Genomic DNA, 27,956 nt, shown 5'->3' with positions numbered 1-27,956 from the left:
ACAGCAACTACCAAAGAAGAAGGGCAGACGTCTCTGTCATCACAACCTCATCAGTACAAAGAAAAAACAACTGACAAAAAAAGTCTGCAGTGAAATAGAAGAGTGAAATATTTAATGTAATAGGAAAGCCTGTCAATTTGTGACTACTATTGGAGAATGATGTAGTGGCTTGTTTTTGGGGTGACTGTTTACCTTTCTTATTTGTGCAAACCTTCCTTAATGTGTACCATTGTCCTACAGTTACTTGTGAGGGGTAAATAAATCATTGTACACAAAATGTTAATCGTCAATTTTCCCTTTTACAGTAAGATTGCAAATAGGAGTCATTAACTCTTGGTGACAGTTGAAAGTAACCCTCCGCCTAAAGGTCACGACCCTTAAACTCTCTATAAACTACTTCCTGCCGGAGCTTTTCAGGACTAAAAGCTCTCTGTTCTTTGAAAGCCTCCTCCTTTCCACCCCATTATCTACACCAGCATGTTAAACCCTCGTCTTAATCGTTTATTATTGATAGCTTGGCAGGAAGCCTCCCTCCTGGTGTTAAGGGGAAATGGTTCATGGCTGACATGTAAAAGATGTGGGTTAAAGATAGAAGAGGCCACTGCACAGCATGGCCGCTTTTCACTGAGCGTTAGGCAGGTTTATACCTGAGACAGACTGTTTTGTTGTATAAATGTTCTCCAGTGGGGAAAGGTGTGTGTTACAGTGACTGACCCAGCATGGTTTCTGTCTGTTAGTGATGGTGTGAATATAAACGTTTTTATTCATGTGGTTTAACGTGTATAACGGAGGCCATGGTTTGTTAACAGCAGAAGTTAAACAGTGAAAATGAGATTAACAGAAATTTGACTTTTTTTTTTTTTTTACAAACAAAATATTTGTTTAATTTTTCAGATTCACTGCTCACGTGTTGCTAAGAATAGCCACCTTTATTTCAGACAGTGGTAGACTACTACAGGCTTCTAAGTGTTTCAGAAGCAAATGACAGCTAATGCTAGCAGATTTCACCAGCGTTAGCTAGCCCGTCCCTCAAAGAAGATGCGATGCTGCGTTCCCGCAAATTCAAGTTTAACTTTTTCTCAGCCTTGCAGTTTTGGCCAAGGAGACTCTATGCAGTAATTCTATAATAATAAATCCAATACTCAATGTCTTCTTGTGATCATGTATTCATGTTTCTGTGCTGAAAACTGTTCGCCGCCACTTCCTGATACCTTGTGTTGAGTGTTTTGACCAATCAGAGGCCGTGTTCCTAACTTTCCACCAACCAGAGGCTCTGTCACTGAAGTTAGTGTCAGCGCTGATTTTAAATAGCCCTTGTACAGTTAGATAGTAATCCCCTCTCTTACAACTGTTCTGTACTGCAGCACAAGTAAAAATAGCCAGTAAAAATGCAGCATGAATGTAATAAAGAACATGAAGATTCTCCTTTGCACATATGGATAGCATTGAAAGTGTCCTTCACAGCTGTATATTTTTTGGAGAGGGAGAATTTAGCAAAGCCAAAAAACATTGCAAAAGCACAGCAAAATTGGTCGTAGTTTATATGCAGTTTTTCGTGCTCATTCACCATAGTTTGCTTAGTAGCTTAAAAGGGTCACCCTTACTTCAATGTTTTAAGCCGCCTTGTCTTAAAGAAGAGAACCCCATAAAAGGATCAATAATATGCACTACAAGGTTACGTTCATGATACCGTGCTTCCAGACCGATTGGAGCAGGTTTGCCGTATTGAACACTAAATGTCGCTCGCTACTGTAATGTTCCTTCCCTTAGAAGCCAGGCTACATGACGACTGTTCCTAAGCTATGATTTTATAGCTAAGCTATAAAAATAGCCTTTTAGAGAGGCTGAACAAGTGATCAATGTATAACCAAGACATCTCTTCATTAAACAGCCATCTGACAGCTTTTCTGTCTAACTGAGGCCTGTGAAACAGCAGGATAGGGTCTATAAGTGAGGCTGGTGTATCAGGGGTCATGGCTTTGTAAAAGCTGTGGCAAGGCCTGCTGTTTATGAGCTGGATGACATGACTCTGACAGCATATCAATCCGTCACGTTTCAGCCAAGGCCACCGAGAAAACCGTCAGCGTTGACAGATGATGCAGCCCGGGATTTTCACCATAACAGCAAAGGACCGTCCAGTTTACACCACTGCTCTGAGCCACTTCAAGCATGAGTGTTAATCCCCAGAAAGCCACACACATGCAGCGGAGAGGCCCTATTGTGACCTCGTTTAAAAGAGTGTAAGGTCATGTGATCATGTACTTGTGAACAGGAAAAGATAATGTATATGAGGAAACAAGGATATAATGAAAAATAATTGGACATCGTGATCTTGATTTGCTGCAATGACCAGCAGGCCTCTGTATCGGCTCAAAATCCCAGCTGAACTGTAACCATAGCGACATAAACAAATCTGCTGTTCAGCCTTAAATGTCATAAATTAAAAGGTTTCCTGCTCTTTAGATTCAAAGTAATGGTGGCTGATTGTTTTGCTGGTTAGTTTTATTGGAAGGACAACAAACACACACACACACACAGACACACACACACACAATAGAGGGGGTTATCTCAACAACACAGGCCTGTATGACGCACAGCTCCACCGTTAGCCCACATGGGAGGGTAAAGATAAGTGTAACCTACAAACAGAGCAGTGATACTTATAAAACATTGATCAGACCATTACTACAGCCTGTGGACCAATCACTCGCCGTCCTTCCCTCTTTCCCCTCCACTCTCCATCCTCTCTGTGCGATGCTTACATCCCACTGCCTCCTCTTCCACCCCACTTGTCTTTAGCTGTAGATGGAGCTTATACCTGTTGACCTACATTTCACCGCCCTGCCAGGCCTGAGCCGAGGACATTACATCCATCCTACTGAGAGCACAGTAATGTAAAGGAGACGGGGCGTCCTTTTACTGGTTCTCAGACAGTCGTACGGTTTTCTTAAAAGCATGAGACAACAGTGAATGGAAGAAATGAAGAATTTCAGGTGCTGAACGATAAGCAATGTTGCTGGTTACCATTTTCAAAGCCCCTCATTTTTGATACATATAGTGGCACACACTGAAGCTAATAGGTGAGACGCTCGTGGCCAAGAAAACTGACTGGGGGCGCTGTTTGGCTCAGTTGGTAGAGCAGGCGCCCCATGTACTGAGGTTACAGTCCTCGTCGCACTGATTGCAGGTTCGACTCCCGGTCTGCCGATCATTTGGTGCATGTCATCCCCCCCTCTCTACTCCCAACATTTCCTGTCTATCTTCAGCTGTCCTACAAATAAAGCCAAAAGGCCAAAAAAAAAATCTTTAAAAAAAATTAAAAAAAACTGACTGGACTTTACCAAGGCATGTGTTGTGCTGTGATGTTTATCACATCTATATTTGAATAGCACACTGCACATCTGTTTTATATGGACTGAAACAGACTTTGACAGACTACTTTGAAGGGGACACGTTATCAAAGCGAGCCCGCCTTCTATTTCTGTACTTGTAATTCACTTGATGTAAATAATTTAAATACCATGTTGCCAAAAAATGACACTGCTTTAACTTTTTGATTGGCAATATGTATTGCGATATAAAAAAATTGCAATTATAAGTAAACATGTTGAAGATTTTTATTTCAATAAACGTCTGTTAAGTCACTTTCTGTCGCTGTATGAGGTAACACAATGGTGATTGAGCCTTTGGCCCACTGATGAAAGCCTTTGCATTTGCAGTATATAGTATTATTATGGACTGGGCGTCTGTGGCGACATTTGTGAAAAAAATCAAAACTGGCGTCCAGTTAGTGAGGCGTTTTCTATCACCCAGCAGGGGTTGGTCTGCCAGAGAGGGTAGGCGGAGCTAAGCGGCTGCTTTTACGCTCTCTGCAAGTGTTGCGAGTAAACAGTAATCTACTATGGCTGAACAAACAAAGAAAAGATCTATGACTACAGATACAACTTCAAAAATAAGTGAAAATCCAAAGAAAAAGAAACGAATTCGACGCTCAGATGAAGCAAACAGTCTAAAAAGGAAAGCGACCGTCAGCGAGGAAAATCAAGAGTTACAACCGTAACAAAGGGAGCCAGCCCTTTGAATTTGACCGCACTTGTTTCAGAGACTCTGACACCCGCATGAAAATGTAGAGAGAGTTCAGGTGAAGCGACACCTTTCTTTATAAAATACATACAAATAAACTTGTGGGCTACAGTTGCATTACTTATACAGTATGTCAGCTACTATTTCTAACAATGTTCAAACTCATGTGTAACTGGTGTGATCAGCTCGGTGACGGCACGTCCTGCGATGTGACTATTGCACATGCACCCATCACAATTGCAATTGTTAAACGACTTTTATACTTTTGGACTTTTATACTGTAAGCTCTTTGCACAGTTCAATATCCTACACATCTGTACAGTTTTTAATTACACCTGTTGTACATATTTTGTATGATACGTATTGCTTTTTCTTTTTTTATTCTTATGGCCTATTTATTTATCTCATTCTATTTTCTTATTTTTATTCTAGCTCTGTGTTAATTGTTCTGCACCAAAATCACCAAAACAAATTCCTTGTATGTGCAAACCTACTTAGCAATAAACCTGATTCTGATTCTGATAAATCAATCAGCCTTAAGAGAATCCTGTGAATGTTTTATTTCTCTGCAACTAAAGTCGTTGTTGGTAGTTACAGAATAAGCGCCTCAAAGACAATTGGGAAGGGAAGTGTGTCTGCACCACTACATCCACTTTTAATATGATTTTTAATGCTATTTGAGCACGTTTGCTGACACATCAAGAAGGAATAGCTTTGCGCAAAAAGCACCACTGTTAATTTACCTAATGAGGAAATGATATGACCAAGCAAAGAGGAGTAATAAATTCTTAGCCCACAACAAACAGGTATGATTATTACTGCTGGAGGTAACAGAATCCAGAGTGAGAGCGAGGCAGGATTACAGCAAGCCTTTGGTAATGAGTATAGATAATGATTTTTTTCATGTTTGCGTCTGTCCTGTTTAACGCTAATAGACATTGTGTCATATCTGCATGCTCTCCAACACACTTACTGCCACAGTGGCTGTCAAGGGGCAGCGAACTTCGCTCAGGACCCGAAAAAATGTTGACCGAATTCTCTGTGGTTTTTTTTTAAGTGGAGAAACTACCTCCTCTGTGAGCTCTGTGAAAACAAGGTCCAAGCTGCCTTTTATGGACAGAAAGCCGACGCTCGCTGCTTTCAGCTTGTTACAAACATCAATCCCTGCAGGCTCCATCTGTTGTCCAATAAAACTATATGATATTGTGTTCTGCAATACATTTCTTGTTTGCACGGTGAAATACAGTAAAACGATTCAGTACACAGGCGTGGATACAGGATGAAACTATGTCTACAGAGACTGTAATATGTACATGATGTAGTTCTGTGTATCAAATATTCTGTATGATGTGATTTGGCGCAAGCAAATATCATAAGAGTCAAAGAAAAACATCAATACTGAAAAAAGGCGGTCACTAGCTACAAGTATCAGCTCTAATGATCTAACAAGCACTAGTTTAATTCATCATTCACCCAAAATAACAACACAGTCTTTCAGTGCAGACTAAAAACTAAGTAGCAAACTCAACCACTTCCAAAAAACAGCACCGTATTCAGCAGCACTCAATAAAAAACATCTGCATCACTCCTCGGCCTCCTTTCATCTCGGAAAGGTAATGCTGATGTTCACTTTACTCTCGCTTTGAAATATTCCCTTTCATTTCAGCTGCCTGCTTTTCTCTGAGTAAGCTTCAGCACTTTGTCTCTTGTTTTTTCTGTTAATGCAGCTTCAGCGCGTGTAGGCACTTTGAATTATTGCAAGTTGACACATTGCATAATGTAACGTCATATAGTATTAAGCTGCATAATAGAATTTAAAGACTGGAATGTATTTATGGAAATGTCTCTAATCTGTACCCTAAAAAGGTCAAGCTGAATTAAATCACAGGTCAAAGGTCAAAAACATCATCCTGAATGGACCGGCATGTACAAGATATCAGTGCTACATAGCAGTGCCACACTGATGTCACTCATATCTACACATGGGCATCAGAACTGGACTACAGATCAATGGAGAAGGTGGCCTGGTCTGATGATGTGGATGGCCAGGTGCGTGTGCATTGTTTACCTGGGGAAGACATGGCACCAGGATGCATTATGGGAAAAAGGCAAGCTGGTGGAAGCAGTGTGATGCTTTGGGCAATGTTCTGCTGGGAAACCTTGTGTCCTGCCATTCATGTGGATGTTACTTTGGCACGTACCACCTACCTAAACATTGTAGCAGACCAAGTACACCCCTTCTTGAAAACAGTATGTCCTTAATGGTAGGGGCCTCTTTCAGCAGGATGATGCGCCCTGCCACACTGCAAACATGATTCAGGAATGGTTTGAGGAACACGACAACGAGTTCAAGGTGTTGACTCGGCCTCCAAACACCCAAGATCTCAATCCAATGGAGCATCTGTGGGATTTGCTGGACATGATAGTTTTACACAATACAACAGGAATGGAATTGCTTCCTAGCTTACAGCGATGTTAGCTTAGAAGTGGTTAAATGCTAACGTTAGCTGTTGCTGATGCTAGCTTATTGGCTTATTGGAACACAGCAGTACAACATTATAACAGTATTGGAGCTTCCCACCATGGGCGGGACATCAGAGAGAAATGGCCGCCATGTGAATACGGTGAATGGCACATGTAATTTTTGTTTTTGTAATCTTACTGCATAGAACTTTTGACTGGTCTTCTGACTACAGAGTTTGTTGTCTCCATGAAAAGCTAAATATATCCCGTCTTCTCTCTCCAGCTTCTGAGCTAATGTGGGCTGCTGGGCGGTGCTGGGTCGGGGTGTGAAAGGATGACATGCGTCCAGCGGAGATGCTCTCATCAGCGGATCTCAGCTGCACAGAGTTTGAGGCTCAGCCGCTGACTCATACCAGTCCACATGACTTCACACGCTGATGCTCACTGATAACGTGCCGGGATTAGGGCCGCTGTGTGTGTGTGTCGATATGCGAGTGTGTACTGTGTGCGTGTTTGTGTGCTGTTCTCAGACCTAAGATCCGTGGAAAAGCCAAAGATATGCACACCCCATACAGCCGCTGATTCCTGCCGGTGGCACCCACCAGCAGCTCTGTGACCAGATTCGAGGGAGGGTCTGTGGCGCTGGTTCCAAAAACTGAGGGTGGGGACACACTTAGAGGTCGCAGCATGAATTCAAGGGGTCATGCGGTGTTAAGCAACGACCGAAAAGAGCAAAAAAAAAAAAAGCTTTAAACTTTTGCTTAGATTATTTGTGTTGGTGTGTTTTAAAGTTTCACTGTGAATCACTGAACCAAGTAACAACAAGTATTGGTTAAATGAGAGGTATGTCTAGGTCACTGCTCAGCGCTAATACAAGATAAATGTAAAATAAAGTGCCTATAGACTAAACATAGACATTTAAAATTCTCTAAAGGAGTTTTAAACATCTCTTAATGGTGTTGAAGTCTGAAAGGAGTAAAAAAAAATCTGTGTTTCCCTGTTTGCTCTATTTTTCTCAGGAAGAAGTAGGAGCAGATAATACCGTCAGAGCCTCTTAAAATTAGAGGCCCGAAGTGACACTGGGCGTGTTTAAGACCCAGATACATTCCTTAAAGTAAGCTTATGCTCCAAAATCTCTTTCTCTTCATTCATTTACCTTCTTTCTTTTTCGTTCAGTGTTTAATTTAATCAAAGTAGCCTATGCATTGATGAAACTGTTCTTAACAGGGGGCTCTCTATATCTGAATACGGGATTGTATGTGACTGAGTGACGGTACTTTCACAGCCGTAGAGGGAGAGAGCTGCAACATCGTAATGGCGGATCATGGAGCATATTGGACCGCCACTGACGCAACTGTTTGTCTGTATGGCTCTGGATACTCCTCTGCTGCTCGTCCACTGTCCTCACCTGCGTCCGCAGCACGCACCTGCTTCCAAACACCTTGTCATCGGCCTCATAAGGACACATTGACCTGATGCGGTCAGCCACATACCAGGTTTTGACCTAGTCTTGTTTTTTAAAACGCTATAAATACACTGTAGCACATACACACACACTTCACACTGATATACCGACCAAGACAATGATGATGCCATGTGCGAGATGAGATGTAGCATGTCTACTTTTTCAAAGACAGTCAGACAAGATCACTAATAGCAATTTAATGATTGTTCATGTTAATACCAAGGCATTAAGGGGTATCATAAAAAAGACTTCTTATGTGAGATGTCAGTTTTAAGTAATGCCACTTTATTTTGAAAACAAATCCCAAACAGCCTTACTACAAATCGAGTTTCTAGAGATGACTTCTCGCTCGCTTTGATTTCTCCACAGTATGCGATTGAATTTAAAGAGTTGGGAGGGTGGTTAATTTTGTGTGGCATTTCCTAATACATGCAAAATCTGCACGCTTAAACGGTGTGTAGCTTTCTTACTTTCTAGTTAGCATTACTTTAAAGGCCAAAGAGTACATTATTTACAACTACAAAAGTTTGTAGGATAACAATATACAGGGTACATTAAATTATTACATCTAAATAATTCTAAATCTAATTTAATCTAAAATTAACAAGTCACTCTGAGAGATGTTTTACGCCAATTCAAAGAGCAACGTTCACTTAGCTAGCTACAGCTAATTCAATCAGCTACAAACATTAAGAAAACACTAAAGCTATCCAGATAATCTTAAACGCCACTGCTACTGAGCGAAATCATGACAGCTCTCAGATCCATTTCCCACCACTCAGCACACAAACACAAACACACACATTCACACACACTAACTCACTTCAGGGGGATTGACTGGAGCTGGCTGAGAAAGCAGCAGCCATCATTACCTTGTCTGCTTGTAAACCACGAGGGCCAAAGCAATCATCACCCTTAAACACAACGTTTCCTATTACTCAGTGCGCACACACACTCAGACACACACACACGTTAATACACACACACTCACGAGTGGTCCATTTCTGCAGATGGATAAATTACAGGGAGGGAAATGCACAGTGGCACAGCCGTCAGAGGCAGAGGAAATGAAGAGGCTGAGCTAGAAGCATAATAGAACGACGGGGAAAAAAACAAAGCCAAATAATTCATAATGCATTGTAGCATGCTGCATAACTGCACAATCAGGAGAACTGCCGCTTTCCTGGAGCGTTACAAAAGAGACGAGACAGCTGCTTACAGGGCTGAAAGAGGTGAAGACCTAGTTTCTGCTTTTAGGTGAAGGAGGGCGAGCTATTTTTACACACATAACGTAAAGCGGAGAAGCTGACCTCTAGATATGTGGCTACCCGGAGAATGTTAAGGCATGCGTGTGTGACAATACAATCGCCTTATCTACCCAAATGAGTTCAAGGATTATCATTTTAGAATTACGGGATCCCTTTGTTAACCAATTAGCAATCTGGTCTCAATTTGCCATCGGAGGGGTCCGACATTTTGTTTTACTTTGTTGCAGTCAAACTCAACAAACAAAGACTTGAAGCCCATTTATATTTCAGCAGCATGCCGCTTCCTCCTCCTCCTCCTCTTCTTCCTGCATCTCACGGCTGACTTAGGGAGTTGGGGGTTTTTTTTCTCCCTGAAACACACAGGGGGGTTAAACGAAACTCGTGCCAAGCTTAATTAGAGCTATGCGCTAGCAGCAGTGTGAATGCCGAACAACCAGAACCGTGCAAGGCTGCTGGAACTCCTCGGAAAAAAACACAGCCCGGCAAGCAGGCGCACAACAAACCCCCATGGAGTACATACAGCTAACAACGCTGTATGCTGCACATTTAGCCTCTCCTTACGCTAATAGATAGCTACATTTAACCCAGCTATGAATTAACAAATCAGGGCGATCACACGAGAATGTGACTTTTTTCTGCAAAATGTTGCATTAGACTGCAGACAATAGGCTGACTTTACAGTTGCATAATGTGGTAGTAAAATGTTGAAACTCTGCAACATTACATAATAAAAACAGTTGAAGATTTTATATTGGTTTTAAAGCCTACAGTATTACAAGTACTCCACAGTGTATCAATCAATCTAAAAGGGCACACTTGATGAGCTTTAGCCTGCAGCTGCTGCTCTGACAAGTTACACAGCGTTGACATGCCGTACACGTCAGAGTGGATTCCTTTTTTTTTTTTGTTAGCTAAGTCTCTGCAGCCCTCTTTTGTTGTAATTTCCTGCAGTTTCATGCCCGGGCATCAAAGAGAGCACAGCTGTGTCACTGGATGAATGCTTTAATCTATTCAGCCAGCGCATCTGTGCGCTCCGTCTTACGCTACGTCATTAGCCGCCCGCCCTAATGTGTGTGTGTTTGTGTACATACGCATTCAGCCGTGCACACATACAGTGTGTACGAGTCGTGCTGCATATGTGCTCTCCCATGTCAGGGTGTGCTCTCATGCAGGAATCAGGCTAAAAATGCAGCACACACACTGACACACGCGCTGAGGACGACATGAGAGGATAATGAGGGACTTTTTATGCCTGAAGTTGTGTCGGGTTCCCGGCTGAAGGCCACATCAAGACATCACATCACAGACGCTAATCTATGTGATGGTTAAGTGTCCAAGCAGAGCTAAATTTAGGCCGGATCACCGTTTTTTTTTGACTGACGAGGGAGGAAGAAAAAACGTCACAGGAAGAAGGAGGGATGGTGAGAGAAGACGCGGAGCTCCACAGGAGATCCCCCTGAACCAAAACATCCCCCTTAATGCTGCTTCGACACAGTTATTCATTAAAACATGTCTGTGTTTACGATCCCACATCGGCTGAGACATGAACACGTCCACTGTTGACCGAAAGCACGGCAGGAATCTTGATTGCATAAATGGACTCCGGGAACAGAATGGAGTCAATTTTTATAGAGCCACAAACCAAATGTTAGGATGGATTAGATTGTCGTCTTGGCTCATATAAATCATTGTCAACTGACTGCGTCCAATCAGAAAGGCATCTATTCTGCATAATTAGCTAGAAACAGGATGCTGTTTGTCTTCTGCAAAGCTGATTGAATGAATTTCACTCATTCGGTCAGAACAAATGAGATTCCAAGCACTCGCTGGTCAATAGCAGAATACAGTTGTCCACTTTAAGCTCAGAGTCTGGACAACTGATGGTGTGATACTTATGTAAATCAGACCTTAACATTACTCCACTTTAGTTGTTGACTACATAAGAACCAAACAATAATAAAACCAAACGTTTGCCTGGTGAAACGATCAAACTCTTCATTCCTCCACATGTTTAAAGCGTGTGTACGGAGCAGAGTAAGGACTGCATTTTAAGCGCTTGGTGGGTGGTGTCTTTTTTTAGCCTCTTCAAAAAAACATAGACATATGAGACAAAGTATAAGGAATGGATTTAACAATCTGTCTGCTGCAATGTTTAGCATTTCCTGCTTACAAGCTTAAAACCTGGTATCCCAGCATTACTTGGAATGGTAAGGATAACATTCCCCGACTAAACGTGTGGGGTTACAGATAACATTACAGAATGTCATCCATTACGATGTATTGACCCACTGTGTGTAAACTAATCATGTATGGTATCATAGTTTGGTCATCCTGTCCTGCTATAATCATGTTAGCTAACACCTAGCAACTCTTTATCCAAGATAGTGTTATGTTTGCCAAACATTGGTTAGTGAAAACATACTGAACATATGAACAAGTGTTAAAGCTGAGCAGCTACACAGGGTATATTTACAATAATAGGAGGAGGAGGATAACACTAAAATAGGAGAACAATGCACTTCTATTATCAACTGGCTTTTACATAATATTTATGTATATGTATAGCCATCATGTTCATATTTAAAGAGCAGCTCCAGTCATGTTTTAACACACACGTCAGACAGCCCGCGCCCTCGCCCACAGGAAGCGTGTCTGATCCGCAGCGCAGAGGAGCGCTGGCCCAAGCAGCTGGAATCGCGAGATCACAAGATCGCGCAACACACAAACAACCTCAGTTTGAGGTTGATTATCTGCTCATTTGGGTCCCAAATCATTCCGTGATTTTTGGGCTTCTACCATGGCTGAGTGCACTACTTAATTAAAAGTGTTTTCAGTTTAAAAGATTTCAGTGTGTTGTTGTTATGAGTCCGTACCGGTCTGTACATGGTGTTTTATTTTGAAATGACCAGATGCTGTATACTGTTTTCGTGTGTGACTTCCTGTCTGGAACGATCTGCTCTGTTGAGCTTGAAGCTTGCTTGAAGCGGCCTCGGTCAAAAATAGACCCGGCGCGTATCTTTAGTGGAGCAGAGCAGAGCGGAGAGACGCTTCTGGGACGGAGGTTGCGGCGCACATGGAACGCGCCGGAAACGGATCCTGTGGAATTTGAGGGTAACCAAAAACAAAACAGGTCTCTGCCATCGTTTAGTGGCAACTTGTTGAAACTTAGCTAGCTTGAAATGTAGTAATTAGCAGTAGTAACGTTAACGTTAGTAATTAGTAGTGAGTTTGCAAAAATCATGATGATGGTTACAGCTGGCTCACGCGTCAACGAAGTGGTTGCCATAGGTTACACATAATGATATGCATAGCATCACACCGTCCACTAACAAGATTGGCTCCTTAGGTTTGTGACGTCTCAAACCTGCCAATCTGAAAACGTGTTGTTCAGCCTGTCCTTGGTACACTGCAGTTTAAAAGCAGACAGGCCCAGCCGTGGAGATGACTGCTGATGTTGTCCCTGATATGTCTTGTAGCACATGAGAAACACCACATGGAGATGTTTACAAGGTTAAACACTTGATTTTCACTGGAGGGGGTCTTTACGACCCCTCACGAGATTGTTGTTTTAAAATGAGTCTGCTGGAGACACTAACATACCAGCCAGATACAGCCTACCAAAGTTAGCTTAAATTTCTAGCCTACTAGCCGGGCATAGCTTATAACTGTAACAGTAACCACAGTTGTTTATCTTTGGTGACGGTTGGCAGGGGGAATTTATCTCTGTGATAATATTGCAGCAACAAACACTACAGAGTCGTCATTTAGCATTGCATTCATAGCCTTTTGAACAAATAGGGGGATCTCAGATAGCATTGCATGTGTAAGCTAACTGCTAACTTTGTAATGGACGTTGTATGAGACTCTCATCTTAATATCGTTCATTTTTCCTATTTCAAGACAAATTTAATAAGGCTTTAAAAGTAGCATTCATTTTGAGTGCTAAGCTGTTATCTCTGTAAGTTGCGGATGTTCTTTGGAGGACGGAAAGCTCGGGGTAAGGGGTATCAAATTAAAAAAGGGAGGCAGGGTTTAGAAAAACTTTCAATCTCTCAAATTAAACTACTGTGAGGAAGGTCAAGAGGTCAGACTGAGGGAAACAGTTGGTTCACAGCGGACAGTTTTGGGCCTCTGTTGCACGCCGTCTCACAAACACGCCTCAGATGGAGGAAACAGTGCGGATGGCGGAGAGGATGCTATGATATAAGCCTCAGTGCGATAGCAGCCCGCATCTTCACCCTCTCAGTTTCCTTTGAAGTCTCCCCATGGGGGTGTGGGGAGCTGGGGGTTGGTAATGAATCAAGCTGAGCCATAATGAATCTCCTTATTCAAGTCTGCTTTGATGAAATTCCACCTGACTGATCTCAAATCACAGAACAAAACAGCGAGAGCTTGCTGACAACTGTTATGAAAGCTACACTGGCTGGCAGTAGGATGAGGAGCGTCGAGCGACTTCAAGGATCCCTTCAGGATACTTTTCTCTGTTTCTTCCCTCCCTTCCAACTTCCTCTGTGATCACTGTGTAGGCTGAAATCTGACGAGAGTGCCTACATATGCACGGATGTTTAAGTCTAAAGCTTTAGTTCTGGATGGTTTCACGCCTCTACAGCACGGCTCTTTGCATCTAGACGAAAAGAATAAACCCAAAGGAGAAGTTAGACATAAGCGACATCATTAATTGTTGTAATCCTGCGCTGGGAGCAGGTGTAACAAATGTGCACGTGTGCTGCAAAAGCTCTACAGAGGATGAACCCTCGTCTATTCACCAGAACACATATATATTAAAACATCATAAAAACATTAAACTTATCTTCGCTGTCCAACAATAACCCTGCTAACAAAGTCCACACAATGAACACATTACAAGCTGCAATCTCACTTATCTCATGTTTCACCGTCACTGTGCCGCACGAGGCCAGAGAAATGAGCACAAAGGCTTTTTCACACTTCACATGAGAAGAGGAGCAACGGCACTGTCGACATGCTTTGTACAAGTCTGGGGCCCATCTGGACGCCTGCGGTATTCAAGATAGGTGGAAGGGACTGCCAGGAGTAACAAAAGAAGAGAGTAATTAAAGAGAGGGATCTCACAGACAAAGCATGCAACAGACTGCCAACAGCATTTAGCTGTGCATAGCAGCGACTGCTCCTGCTACGTGGTTATGAGTTCTGTTTATGAGGATATCACTTCGCAACTTTCGGTGTTTGACTGGACTTGTAACACTGCAGTTAAAGTGCCTTTTTAAGCTGCAGTGAAAACCAGGTCTGTGTGAGGATTTCACCAGAAGAAGAGTCGATTTAGTCAGGCTCAAGTTGAGAATTAGGGATATAAGAAGGGAGGCACCAGACTGAAGCCTTTGTGTGAGACTCATTGCTTTAAAAAACTGTTTATATATTTCAGCAGCTTGCACAGTCTGCCTCTTTATTCCTGAGAGGGGATATTTGTACACAGATGGACAGGAAACAAATGAGAGTGACATTGCTTTTCTTCCACACTGATATAGATTTGGAAAAAGTTGCCTATTTAGTCCGAGCGAAGGTTCAATAAGTCGTTCGGGGGAAGGGCACAGACAGCGCAATTGGCTTTCTAAGGCTGCCCATCCAAACAGGTATCACTTTAATAGTGATTACACTGGAATTAGGCTCCAACAGGTCACTAGAGGAGTGTACCAGTGCAGGACATGAGCGCACACACACATAAAATGCTTCAAAACAAGTTTACAGCAGATTTATGCCCCAATTGCACACCCAGCACCATGCCCAATCATCACCCTGCTTTTTTGGCAACATACAGGGCAAACACACATGCACGCACACACACACACACACACGCTGTCACAGAAATAGCGCGACTCCTTCAGCCCGGAGGGTGGGTGACAGAGCTGTGAGGGCCAGCGCTGTGTTTGGGCAGCAACAGAGGCAGATGCAGCGCTCAGTCGCCTGAGGGCATCGCTGGGTATTCAAGCTTCACTGGGCCTCTTCATCAGTGCCCTCTGATGCCTCAGACCCATGACCAACAGCACACTCACACACACACACACACACACACCAAGCACAGGGCCAGTCCAGCCTTTCGGACAAGAGGGGAATTGGGAAGGAAGTAGAACAGCCTCATTGAGCGCTGACACATACAAGTTAGACTGAGGAACTGTAGGGGATGTAGGTTATGGGGGACTGTGGCTCTACTAATACTGATGCTGTGGGAGAATGTAGGTTAACTCTTTCTGGGTCTGTGTGTGTGTGTGTGTGCATGTGTGTGTGTGCGCGTGTGTGTGTGTGCGTTCTCTGCTTGAGACAGAGACATGACACAGCTCAAAGACGGCCAGCACAACAACAAAAAGAGAATAATTTACATGTTAGTGATATAGTGGCCGACAGAGAGACTTTTGAGCTAGGATAAAACCAGGCCTTTTCTAAGTGGATCGTGGAGTGATTTTGCACCAATATGAGTATGCAAAGGTACTCAAAAGCCTGCTCTCTTAAACAAATAATGCAGGGGTGCCGGTTTTGCTCAGTTGGTAGATTAGGGCCCCCATGAACAGAGGCAAAGTCCTCAAAGCATCAGCCACGGCATGTCATCCTCCCTACATTTTTCATCTTTCTTCACTGTCCTATCAAATAAAGCAAAGGTCAAAAAAATAATCTGTAACAAAAAGAAGCCATAATGCTCTGGCACATTAGCTGCAGACAGTGCTGAGAGTATTGTAAACTATGTAGTCAGAAGATGATCTGCTGGACACAAGAAGCCTTATCATTTTTAAGTCGCACCAGCATTGTTTTCTGCATTATATCAAGAGTTGTACCGATACCAGTATCTCTAGAGTCGCTTTCCCACTGGTCAAAAATACCTGCGAACACCAGCTAGTAGTTAGTGGGAAAGGTTACAATCGGCATTCAGACCCAGGTCAAATTACTCTGCAGTAGACCCGGGTAGTTATCACCTCGGCTCCGATCTGCATTGATAGAAACACAAAACCTGTGTCGACACGCTGATCTACACCCCCTTTGCAGCGCCTTGCTATGACACGCCTCCTTGTTATCTCAGCTACAAATTCCGCTCGTCTCCTTCCACGCAGCGCTCAAACATCGTTCCAAATCTGTCGGTGTGGAGTTTGACACACAGACTGAATGAGTAATAGACACAATAAAGACCTAACCACCGTAACATCTTCACTGTTTACTAACCCTGTCTCTGACGCGTGACGCAGCAGAAAAGAGACCAAAAGAGTATGCTCCACTGGCAATGGGAACAGAGACAATCGGCATCGATAGGCGGGTCTTCCCGGCGAATGCAAATCAATGCATCGATCAATCACAGGGCTGACACATAGAGACAGACTACCTTTCACGCTCACATTGACACCTATGGGAATTTTAGAGTCATCAATGAACCTAACGAGCAGGTCCGGAATTTGGACTCAGAACCTTATAGCTGTGAGGCGACAGCACTAACCACTGCACCACTGTGTAGCCAATGCATCAATCCAATACCATAAATTACTAGGCCCCAAAAATATTCTGGTTTATTGTCGTGTGATGATTACAAACAAAAACAGTACAGTGCTGGCTGAGAGTGTAATGTTAGTAAAAGATATCAAAACATCAGGAGCCGAGTGCACCAGCTGGGCGTACTCCTGGGTGTAACCTCACGTCTGACTTAAAGCTGAAAGTTACGACGGACTTTAAATGAAGCCCTGTTTGTGTTGCACCCGGGCCTATCTTTTACGTCTAGGAAGGAGCAGGCGTAAGTTTAGAAAGTCAGACTTAAATCTACAGTAAAACAAAGTAGCTAATAGTCACAAAACTTGTGCGTCTTCTTTTACGGGATAAATAAAAGGGCATTAAAACGAGAGAGCGTCATCCATGATCTGGCAGTAAGTTGATCGATTGGTTTCGTTTTGTCATACAAGTCCTGTTTGAATTAATTAAAGAGCTCTCCCTTCAGCTGCAGCATGTGTCGGACATAAATGTGGCGCTGTCCCCGCCCTGCAGGTGCTGATTGAGCTCAGATTTTGTGCCAGTAGGGCCTTTCAGAACAGACAGAGGGAGACATCGGACAATGGCATGCTTCCTCATTTCACTATCCGTAAAATGTATTTTTCTTTACTTGTTGTGTTATCTATATCTCCTGTCGATCATTTGATAAGAGAAGTTAGCAAGTGTAGACGTGTGTTGCTTGGTAACAGTCACCGCCTTTCGAGTGTTCACATGGACGTGAATCATGAGACCGGGCGCAGCTACGACCGGTGTCAGTTCGGCTTGGTGTAAATTCCAATCAAGAAGTCGGTCGTAGCTAAGTCGGACGGAAGAGATGAGACCTATTTGTTTTACACCCAGCTGGTGTACTCGTCTCCAGCACTTTGTGTCTTTTGTGTACATTTTTTATCGCACTGGTATTGAGGGTAACTCGGTATCAGCCAAGTTCAAGTATCAATAAGAGGATGGAAAAAATGGTATCGGACCATCTCTACTTATATGTTCGGTTTAAAGGGTTTTCATATCAGCACACATTGGAGAACCTCTACGTGGATAGAGATATATCTGTGATACGACCATATATATATAAATATCAGTCAGGCTCCTTGTAAGATGTAAATCATTTAAGTGTTATGTGGAATGTATCCACTCTGCACCTTAGAAAGACACTATCCTGTAGCCTAACACACACACACACACACACACTCTATATCTTCCTACACCTCTCTAAATTGCTTTATGTTCATCTCTTCTCCTCTGTTATAATGTCTCAATCTCTCTCTGTCTTCCTCTCTCACACACACATACACACAGACGCATACACACAAACGTACACACACCTCATTTTGTTACCGACATGTCAAGTCATGCAGAAAACACAGGGGAAGCTTTTTTTTTTTTTAATCCCGGGATAAAAACAGCAAAATGCAATAACCTGGGACAAAAGTGCTGACATCTGAAGACGAGTCCGGCTTTCAGACTGACTGATCGGCTGCAGCTGAAAACGAGCAGGAGCGACAGACTGAGTGAAAAAAAGACCCCCTTACACACACAGACAGAGAGACAGACAGGCAGGCACTCCTCCTATATTCTTTCCAGACTGATCCTCTTATACACCCCCTTCCTTTTCCCTCATCTTCATTCTCCACTCCCCCATTTATCCCCCTTTTTTGATTCTACTTTACCCATCTTTTCTTCCCTTTCATGTCCCCACTCTGCTGCAGCTAATCTCTCCATCCTCCTCTCCTATGGTCACCTGTACTCTTATATTCTTCCTCCTCACGTCTCATCTATTCTCCCATCTTCCTCCCTCTCTCCTCATCTCTCCTCTCCTCTATCCGAAGCCTTGTTTGCATGCTCCCTCGCTCGCCTCCTTGATTAGGGAGATCGACCGGCGAAAGTCCGCCAGACACTTGGTTAAACCGGCCAATGAGTCTTTGGAGAGGCTCCTATACGAATAGAGGGCTGAATCAGAAGCTTCAATTACAGATAACACATTCCCACTCTTGCATTTCAAACACTGTTTAACCACAGAGAGAGGCGGTGCAGATGCTAGCCGGTGGCACACAGGGTCGGATTTGAAGGTTGAGGAAGTAGCAGCAATAGAGACGACGTAATAGAGTGTGCAGAGCGAAAGAGTTTCTTCTTCTGGTCAAATTATTCAATGTATGACTCCCTCGGACTCTTATGTAATTGTGAATTTGTGCAAGGCTGCCTCCTCATAGACAGCCAGAGCAGTCTAGTGCAGAGCCATAGGGACGAAAATAGTTAGTCATGTGTTCATTATCGCTATCCTCTTTTAAGTGCTCACCCCGGATCCAGAAACATTAAACAGGAGAGGACCTTCGAGTGGGTATAAGTGTGCGCGTAAATGTGTGTGTGAATGAGGACGAGAGAGGCAGAATATGAGGGGAATGAGGTTGTGGGATTGTGATAACTTCAAAGGTTATTATTATTATTACTGCAGGCTGAAGCCATGCTCTGGCATCCCTCAAGCTTTGATCATTATGTAAAGCTGTTGTGCTCGGTGCTGGCACTGAATACATTACAGAGCGGATAACCAGCGAGCACACAGGCCGACACATTGACTCAGCTGCTGAGTTACATCCGACTTTAAAATAACACATCGTCTCTAAAGGACAAATAGAGTGAGTTTTATCTAATCTCACCTTGATTTGATCGGGATATAAAGATGATTTGAGAGACTCTACACCGCCATCCATGATAGTTAAAGGGCCACTCCACCAATTTTACACATGAGGATCAGTGTAACAGTAACAAGAAGTACCACACAGCCTGCCAAAACTGTTGTATAATGACTGTTTTCACTCTGGAGGAGTTTAATGAAGTCTAACAAATTAATTTTATCATCGAGGTTATCTCAGCTTTTCCTTGGAGAAAAAATATTACAGAAAGTCTCTGATAACAACAAACCTAAGGGTGTAAAAAAACGAGGCCAAAATGCATCCGTCAGCCCCCGTTGGTTCTTCAGAATAGAGTTTAACAACATTTGTGACGCATATTTATTGTATAAACTGATATTATAGGCTATTGTATGACACTAGATACTCGAAAAGGCCGTGCATTATTGTACAAACTCCATATACTGTCCTTTTACATTTTGTGGATTGTTTTAGGGCTGCAATTTTCATCTTCATGTCCAAAAATACCCCTTACTTTTCTGCCAGCAGTGTAAGACCTAAAAAAAAAAATGGCCGACTGCTGCTTCCATTGATTCAATGATAAATAAATGCCAACTGTTGACATACAACCCACATGATTATCAAGCCTATAGACCTTTTTCACAGCGGACATTTTTACATCCAACAGGAGGAAAAGCACAGGTGTTTATAGTAGCATAAATGAGGGCTTTATTCCATTTAGCTGCTTCAATTTCATGGTCCTGGTTGTGTGCATGCTGACTGCCTGTCATGGCTTTCTCAGACACCTGAATAGAACAGAACGATTGTTAACATTATTATTAACACCTGTGCTTTTCCTCCTGTTGGATGTAATAATGTCCGCTGTGAGAAAAGCCCATAACTTATTAATCATAAACCCCAGTCTCCTAAAGCACAAGGTGACATCCTCAGATGTCTCTCCAATGATATTCAGCTACTATTACATAACTTAACAAGACCTCCTCCACACATTAAAGGCAAAATGCATACGGTTATATATTTCAGCTTGAGATCTCCACTACTTCGCATTAGATTGGTTGATGACTGGGGGTTATAGCTAGCTCACTTTGCAGTCCTGCTACAAAGGCAAATCCTTCATACGGCATCCACTGCACCTCCTAGGCACACAGGCCTAGCACTAGAAAACAACACAGGTCTACGATCTAAGACAAAACAGAGACCTCCTGACAGCTTCAGATGTCTGTTGCAACATGTTATTATTACCCCTATTATAGTGTGTTGCTGTTAGGGTGATTATAAGCTTACGAGGGAAACCCCAGCTCACAGGGCCCAGCCACCACTTTTAATTTTCGTCTCCACATCGTAATCCGAAAGCCACATTGAACTTGAAAACAAGCCATCTGCTCCTGCCCTTACCTGGCCTACATTAGCCCTGTGCACACACTATCTCTGTCCGGCTGCAAGGGGGAAACATGGCAGTGCAAATTAATGTCTTGCACTGTCATCATCACTGTCATACATTAGGGCCATAAATAAGGAGTAGTGCTGCAATAAAAAGAGAGGCTGTCACAGTGAAAATAAAGGAATATAACAACATGAGAGCTTCATTAAGGCTGTAAAGTCACCATTCAGCACCACACACTGTGAGCCCAATCTAGATTATAAGGCTGTACGTGCATTACAGTAATTCTTTTATTCGACCATCGATAATAATCTGTCCTCGTTTAAGTAACAATGACAGCAAAACCAGGCACAAACAGGCCTTCACTCTATTTGCAACATGTTAAGGTGTGATGCTGCCCACCCAGTTCAATACCAAGGACAGCGGCCGACGCACGAGAGCCTGACAGCCATGACAACACATGCACTACAAAATGACAGATTTATCTCTGCACGGATGCATCGTAAGCAGCGACACAAACCTGCCCTGAATGACGCTGCTGTTTCAGAGGGGTGCATTAAACCCGCGGACATACAGGCACAGACACAAACTAAACCCTTAGACAAGCATTTCGCCTTTCCAAAGCGGCTTTTTTGCCCCCTGCATGAAGAAGCAGCAGCCACATTTACACCAAATCATACCGTCAAAGCGCGTTTGTCGAATAAAATGCTCCGTACATACCTGCTTCCCAGGATCGAAGAGCTCACATGTCCCGTCGCTTATTTTGGTCTCTTATTGTGGTTAATATTATTATGGTGGGCACCGTTATGTGTCTGCCAGCGCCATGTTATTCTGAGAGGAGGACTGTGCGGTCCTGTGCGCTACATCCGGGCTGTTGAGGAGAGCGAATGAGCGCAGTCTGTGGCGGCGGAGAGGGCGGAGAGCGCGCGCTGGATATGTAGAGCACCTGTGCAACAGAGCAAGGACAACTTTCAGACACGACCACTGACTGTAGTACACCTCAGTGAGATCCACACATTTACAATAAGGCATCTTACCATGGGAACCTCCCCCTTTTCACTGTCCATCACAAGGCTGTACCAAGGGATACGTGAAATATTTAGGAGTCGAATAAATTTCTAAAATACTTTGCTCTACCAAAGCCAGGGTAAAATAATGAATAGATAAATAGATTGCTGAGAGGAATTGATAAATGGTTGAATTATAAAACTAAAACGTAGTATATAAATGGTTGGAATAGTCAGCTAAAACAAAGGGATAGGTGGTTCAAAGAGAAAAGCAATGGATAAATGATATATGATTAACGTTGAGAAAATAAGCTATAAATAACCATAGAAAGAAAAAGGGTAAAGTAGCTATTTGGCAGCAGAGGGTTATTTGATAGACTACATGAAAGACGTATAGCCTAGCTAAAGGGATACGTTATTGGTTAGCTAAAAGTAGGCTAATGATTAAATGGTTGAAAAGCTATCATACAGAAATGGGTTAAATAGTTGAATTATAAAGATTAAACTAAATGAAATTATAAATAGTTGAAACAGAGTGATAAAGATTGTGTTATTGGTTAAAAAGAGAGTGATAAAAAATAACCTTAGAAAGTAATAGGCAGAAGTAGTCTGTTTAGTAAGCTAGGTTAGCATAGAAAAATGAGTAATTAACAGTTCAAATAGTTAGCTAAAAGTCGGCTAACAAATATATAGTAAGCGAAAACTAATCGATTAACGGTTAAAAATGACTGAACAAGTAGTTTTAAATGGTTTAATAGATAATGTAAGTTAATACCTAGTTAATACCTTGTTAAAAATAGAAAAAACACCTTTATACAAGGAGGAAAAAACTCCATAAACTACTTCATATACCTACCCAAAGATCCTTTGAAAGTCCCCAGATGGCAGTATGGGAGTGAACTTATAGTATGGGTCTGTGTACTCGAGATCAGTCAGGGACCTCCAGAGGGAGGGAGAGCTAACATGGCAACAATTTATACATATTTTGTTCCAATTTGAAAGTTTGACTTGAGTAGAGTTGATAGTTACAGGACATAATTTGCATTAATTTCTCAAAAAAATACAGATTTTTTTTTCTTTTTGTCGTTTTATCAGTTTTGTCTTGATACTTAAATGATCTGTTGCTTCAGACTAAAACCTCACATACTTTTAGGTGCTTTATTGTATCAAGTTGTCGTTTTTTCTGCCTTTAGAGAGTGTGTTAGGCATGACTATACATGAAAGTGTTTCTCAAGTGAAGCCAGGCGCAGGCTGTAGCCCCAGAGCATTGAGGATTCACACAGTGTGACAGCCTCTGCCAGCTCTGACAGTGTCACAGCCCTCATTGATCTCCCATCTCTGTTTCTGACGAGCCGTTTGTAGCACAGGGCTCTTCCCCAGACTACAGTAAGTGAATGTGCAAGGGCACGAGTCAATTTCTCCCACTGTGACAGGAAAGTCCTTATGTCTGACTGTCTGGTTATCTGAGGAGAGAATGAAAGAGGAGGCAGAGAGTATCCTTTATTACACCAAGGTCTAGCTCTTTGTGTTGTTAAACACAGGGATCAATGAGGGAGCTGCTTCAACATGTCCTTCTACTTTACCAACTTCTCTTTGGCTCATCTGCCTCATAAATTCAACAAGTTGACCAGCTTGCAAGGATATAGCTTCCCTTTTATCTTTTTTCAGGTAGAGACTTTAATACTCACCATATTACCTTAGAATGAAGCAGAAATGCATTCCTGCTCTCGTCGCACACATGTGCAGCATATGTCTAACCTGCAGAGTAGGCATGCACTTTGCAAACAGACAGACTTTTCTTCACCACTACTTCTTTTACTTGCTCCTATGATATCTCCCGTTGTGATGTTGCTGTCCTCGCCTGCTCTGTCTCGCATGCCGCCTCCCTACCACCCATAACTCCCCCTGAGAAATGTGAGCTCAGACTGTAAGCAGTGGGAACACCCCTTCAGCTCAGGGTGTGCTACACTTATTATGGGCTTCATGGACAGCCACATCTATCCTTCATGGACCGCCACATCTATCCTCATATAGCCACATGGGAGGAAGGTGGGGAACCCTGGAGATGCATTTCAGTAAGTGGGCTAAATATATTACGTGACTGTGAATCTTTTTGCCTCACCGAGATGAAGCATCTTACATTTTTAGGAATGTTCGTGGGAGGCAGAAGAGGTGTGAAGTGATCCTTCACCCAACTTTAAGGAATGAATTAGTCATCTGCTTGAAAGGTTCCTTCAAAGCTTGACGCAGGAGAATTGGGATTAGCCAAATTTGGATCATCTTGCAATCAATACATTTTTATTTACATAACATCAAATCACAACAAAAGTTACCTCACGGGGTGCTGGTTTAGCTCAGTTGGTAGAGCAGGTGCATGTACAGAGGCTACAGTCCTTGACGCACTGTTTGCAGGTTCGACTCCCAGTCTGCTGATCCTTTGGTGAATGTCGTCCCCCACTCTCTCCTCTCCACATTTCCTGTCTCAGACAAAAGCCCCCCAAAAATATCTTAAAAAACAACAGAAAGTTATCCCACAATACTTTACATAAAGTCTAGAAGTACTCTTTTTAGTATAATTTGTAGAGACCCAACCTGTATCCAACATGAGCAAGCAACAGTATCAATTAAAAACTTCATCAAACAGGCAGAATCCTTGAGAAGAATCCAGACTCATTAGTGAACAGTCATCTGCTGCAACTGGCTTGGCCGATGAAAGTAGAATAGAGAGTGAGACAAGGAGAGAAACAGACAGACAGCAGCAAAAATAACAACTGATAATAGACTAATAATGGCAATGCCGTTAATAATAATCATCATAGAAATATACATCCATCCATCCATAATCTACACCGCTTATCCTGTTCAGGGTCGCTGGGGGCTGGAGCCTATCCCAGCTGTCATTGGGCGAGAGGCGGGGTTACACCCTGGACTGATCGCCAGTCAATCACAGGGCTGACACACAGAGACAGACAACCTTTCACGCTCACATTTACACCTACTTTTAGAGTCATCAATGAACCTATGAATGAGCATGTCTTTGGACTGTGGGAGGAAGCCGGAGTATCCAGAAAGAGCCCACGCATGCATGAAGAGAACATGCAAACTCCACACAGAAAACGGCCCCCTGCGTCCAAACCAGGAACCTTCTAGCTGTGAGGCAACAGCACTATCACTAAACATGACTAATATTAACAGTAGCAACTTTAGAAATGATAATAATAGTATGACTGATAATAACAATGGATGATAAAGAGGATATTTAAGGTACATCATGCTGTAAGAATGGTTGTGGAGCTCATCTGATCATTATGCTGCATTCTGGCCTCATCATGTGAGTCAGCTGACCATATATATCCATACATTACACACTCAAACAGTCCTATTGCCTGTCATTGAAAAAGGAGTGCTTACCACATGACTACTACCCCCTGTGATGAATTTGACAGCTCCATCTAGTGGTGCACTGTGGGAGCACACACATTACTCTCCATCTGTAAGTTGTGTTTGTGGCCTCTTCTTCTACCTGAAACATAAACCACAACATCTTCCGACTAACGTCGCCCTTTGTGAGATCAAACTGATCCCGTGCTGGTCCAGATGTGATGATGATTATTTTACACACATACACACATAAACACGCTCTGGTCCCTGCAAAAACGTGCTGCTGTCCCCATGGCAACTGTAGCAATATTGCTTTCTTTGAAACCATCTTACTCCACTCTTACACACGCTCTTTGATTCTATCTCTCCTGTTCACTTGCTCTTTTTAAAGGCACACAGCCACAAGTTATTGGAAACACTATCTCATCGAAAACACATTTAAGCACTCTGAGTTTTTACCTTTTGTGGGGATTATATTTAGAAATGTCTCTTTTATACTCAAAACAACCTGTTATTGCATCTTTAATGGGATAAGAGTGTTTTAGAGGAGGGAGAAAGGGAGGTATGAGGTTGCAGTTTACTAGTGTTGGAACCAGGCCCAGAGCTTATCAGAGGCTAATGCCACCGCTGTCGCTTTGGAAAACCCTGCTCCTGCCAGATTGCTCTCTTCTGCCTAACAGCAGCACGCCTCACAGTTTCTCCTTCTCCCTCAACTCCCTCATTGGCTGAAACTACAGAGGGAGATCTCCTACAAGTGACATCATTACTACCTCTCCCATCACACAGCGTGTGTCAGGAGCACATGGTGAACACTCAAATGAAGCACTGTTATTTGTTCTACGATTTGAATCATGAATGGAGATGCACTCGTTACTCATGCATCATGATGTTATTCCAACTGTATTGTTACTTTATTTACTAAGAGCAGATTGTGATTTGTGTGTAAAAGGGTTTAAGAGACAAGTGTTGCCACTTTCAGCTCTCGACAGGCCGGACCTGGAGACAAACCATGAACCAAATGTTCTGGATTTTCTCTTGGCAAGAAATCTGTTCTGACAATATGCAGCCCAAACAAAACAATCCTCACCATCCTAACTGAAGGATTCATTTTGTGGTTGTCTCACGCTGGTCACTGTGATGGAGAATATTACAAAGAGCGCAGATTTTCTTTAGTAGACTGTATAAATTAGTGTAAATACAGTGACTGGATTAAGGGATTTAGTTGCAAATAGCAACTATGCCTGTCTCAAGAGAGGTAAGGCCTTAATTCTTCATTGCATTAGAGTAGCAGGCAGCAAGAGAGTATATGAAACATGCCTCCAAACCCCAATGCAGGAATTCCCTGTTAAAGGCTTCTTGAGAAGACACAATTTCCAACCAGGTTAAATATTCTTTGGCTAACTCATCTTTTGTAAGAAGAAAGAAAGAATTTTCCCTAGTAAAGTTATATTTTAGCGATGAAAAGACTTGTTCTGTGTGAAGTTTACCTGTGAACTGTATAAAAGAAGAGGCACGGCCACGGTCTGGCATTTTGGCCATCGCCATCTTGGTCTGTTGGAACCAGAATTGACCAAATTTGGACGACAGGGTGGATATGCGTTGCTTTGTGTCCACGCTGTGATCAGTCCAGGGTGTACCCCACCTCTCGCCCAATGACAGCTGGGATAGGCTCCAGCCCCCCCTTGAACCTGAACAGGATAAGCAGTATAGATAATGGATGGATGAATAAAACTAGCTACTACAATAGACCATAAACCTATTGAGAAAATGGTGGTAATAAATCAAATTAAAAGTAGGGTAATTGTTCCATCTGGTTTCATACAATTGGTCTTCTTTTTGCTTACAGTACAACGGGCCCCCGCTGGCCATTAAAAGGAATGCACGTTTAAATCACAGAAGTGTTCTGGTTTAGTTTGTAGTCATCAGTCAGACAACAGCCGATGGGTTCAGAAATTACAGCCTTGACTTCCCTTTTGAAACAAAGAGGTCCACTTCTTGTGTTTAGTCTATGGGTCTACATTTAAATACATGTTATTTTTCGCGATTGGGGGCAGTAAAAAAAAGACCTATGACAATTAGGTATGGCTAGCCAATCGTCCACTAGTAGCTCTTTCTTTTTGCTCCGTTTTGAATTCCACCAATCTTGGAGTAGAATATGTTTCTCTTTAGCAGGTAAATGTTAAAAAGCTAGTAGCATAATTTGTCCATCTGATCTTTGGACAGTTGGTGTGCAGGTGATTTATCAGAGCTGATTTGATCCATTGTAAATATTTAATTCAACTGATAGACTGACGACTCCATAATTACTGCTGTTAGATTTTCCATGTATTTCACTGTTTGCTGTAATGGGCCTCACACCACAGTCCCTGTTTTGCACAGCCAAATGAAAAACATTCATCTGTTTATCATTTAATTCTTGGAACAATTAAAAATCTATTAAAAAAAACAATAAAAGAACGGCACAATTTGCCTTGTTATGGCTTACAGGAGATGATGAGACATTAGGATCTAATCAGACCAGATGCTCAGTTTAACAGATTCTGCTGCTGCCACACAAATACACACACACATACACACACACACACACACACACATGCACACACACACACACTCACAGACAGACACAGACACAAACACAGCTGGAGGCTCCAACTTCCCAAATTGTCCGACGTGGCCGCACCCTTCACTTCTCTAATGTGCGGCAGTGTGAGCCACAGCTGGCCTCCTGGGGTCAGACTGCAGGGTGCTCTGATACACTCAGAGCACTAA

The 27,956-nt window shown here is 42.7% G+C and overlaps 1 protein-coding gene across 2 annotated transcripts in view; it reads right to left on the bottom strand.

The window, feature by feature from the left end:
* pak5 (p21 protein (Cdc42/Rac)-activated kinase 5) overlaps window positions 1-21,604 on the bottom strand; it is an 80,830-nt gene extending 59,226 nt beyond the window's left edge. For both annotated transcript variants that reach the window (XM_069657217.1, XM_069657218.1), the window contains exon 1: window positions 21,520-21,604. The gene's annotated coding sequence lies outside the window, so the exon portion shown is untranslated. The remainder of the gene's footprint in view (window positions 1-21,519) is intronic.
* Between the last annotated feature and the right edge of the window lie 6,352 nt (window positions 21,605-27,956).

The sequence above is a fragment of the Semicossyphus pulcher genome, unplaced genomic scaffold, assembly GCF_022749685.1.
Source record: "Semicossyphus pulcher isolate SPU_LCO1_2020_fin unplaced genomic scaffold, fSemPul1.0.p SCAF_11, whole genome shotgun sequence".
Lineage (NCBI taxonomy): Eukaryota > Metazoa > Chordata > Actinopteri > Labriformes > Labridae > Semicossyphus > Semicossyphus pulcher.
Note: the sequence above shows the minus strand (reverse complement) of the source record. Positions and strands in the feature narration are given on the sequence as shown.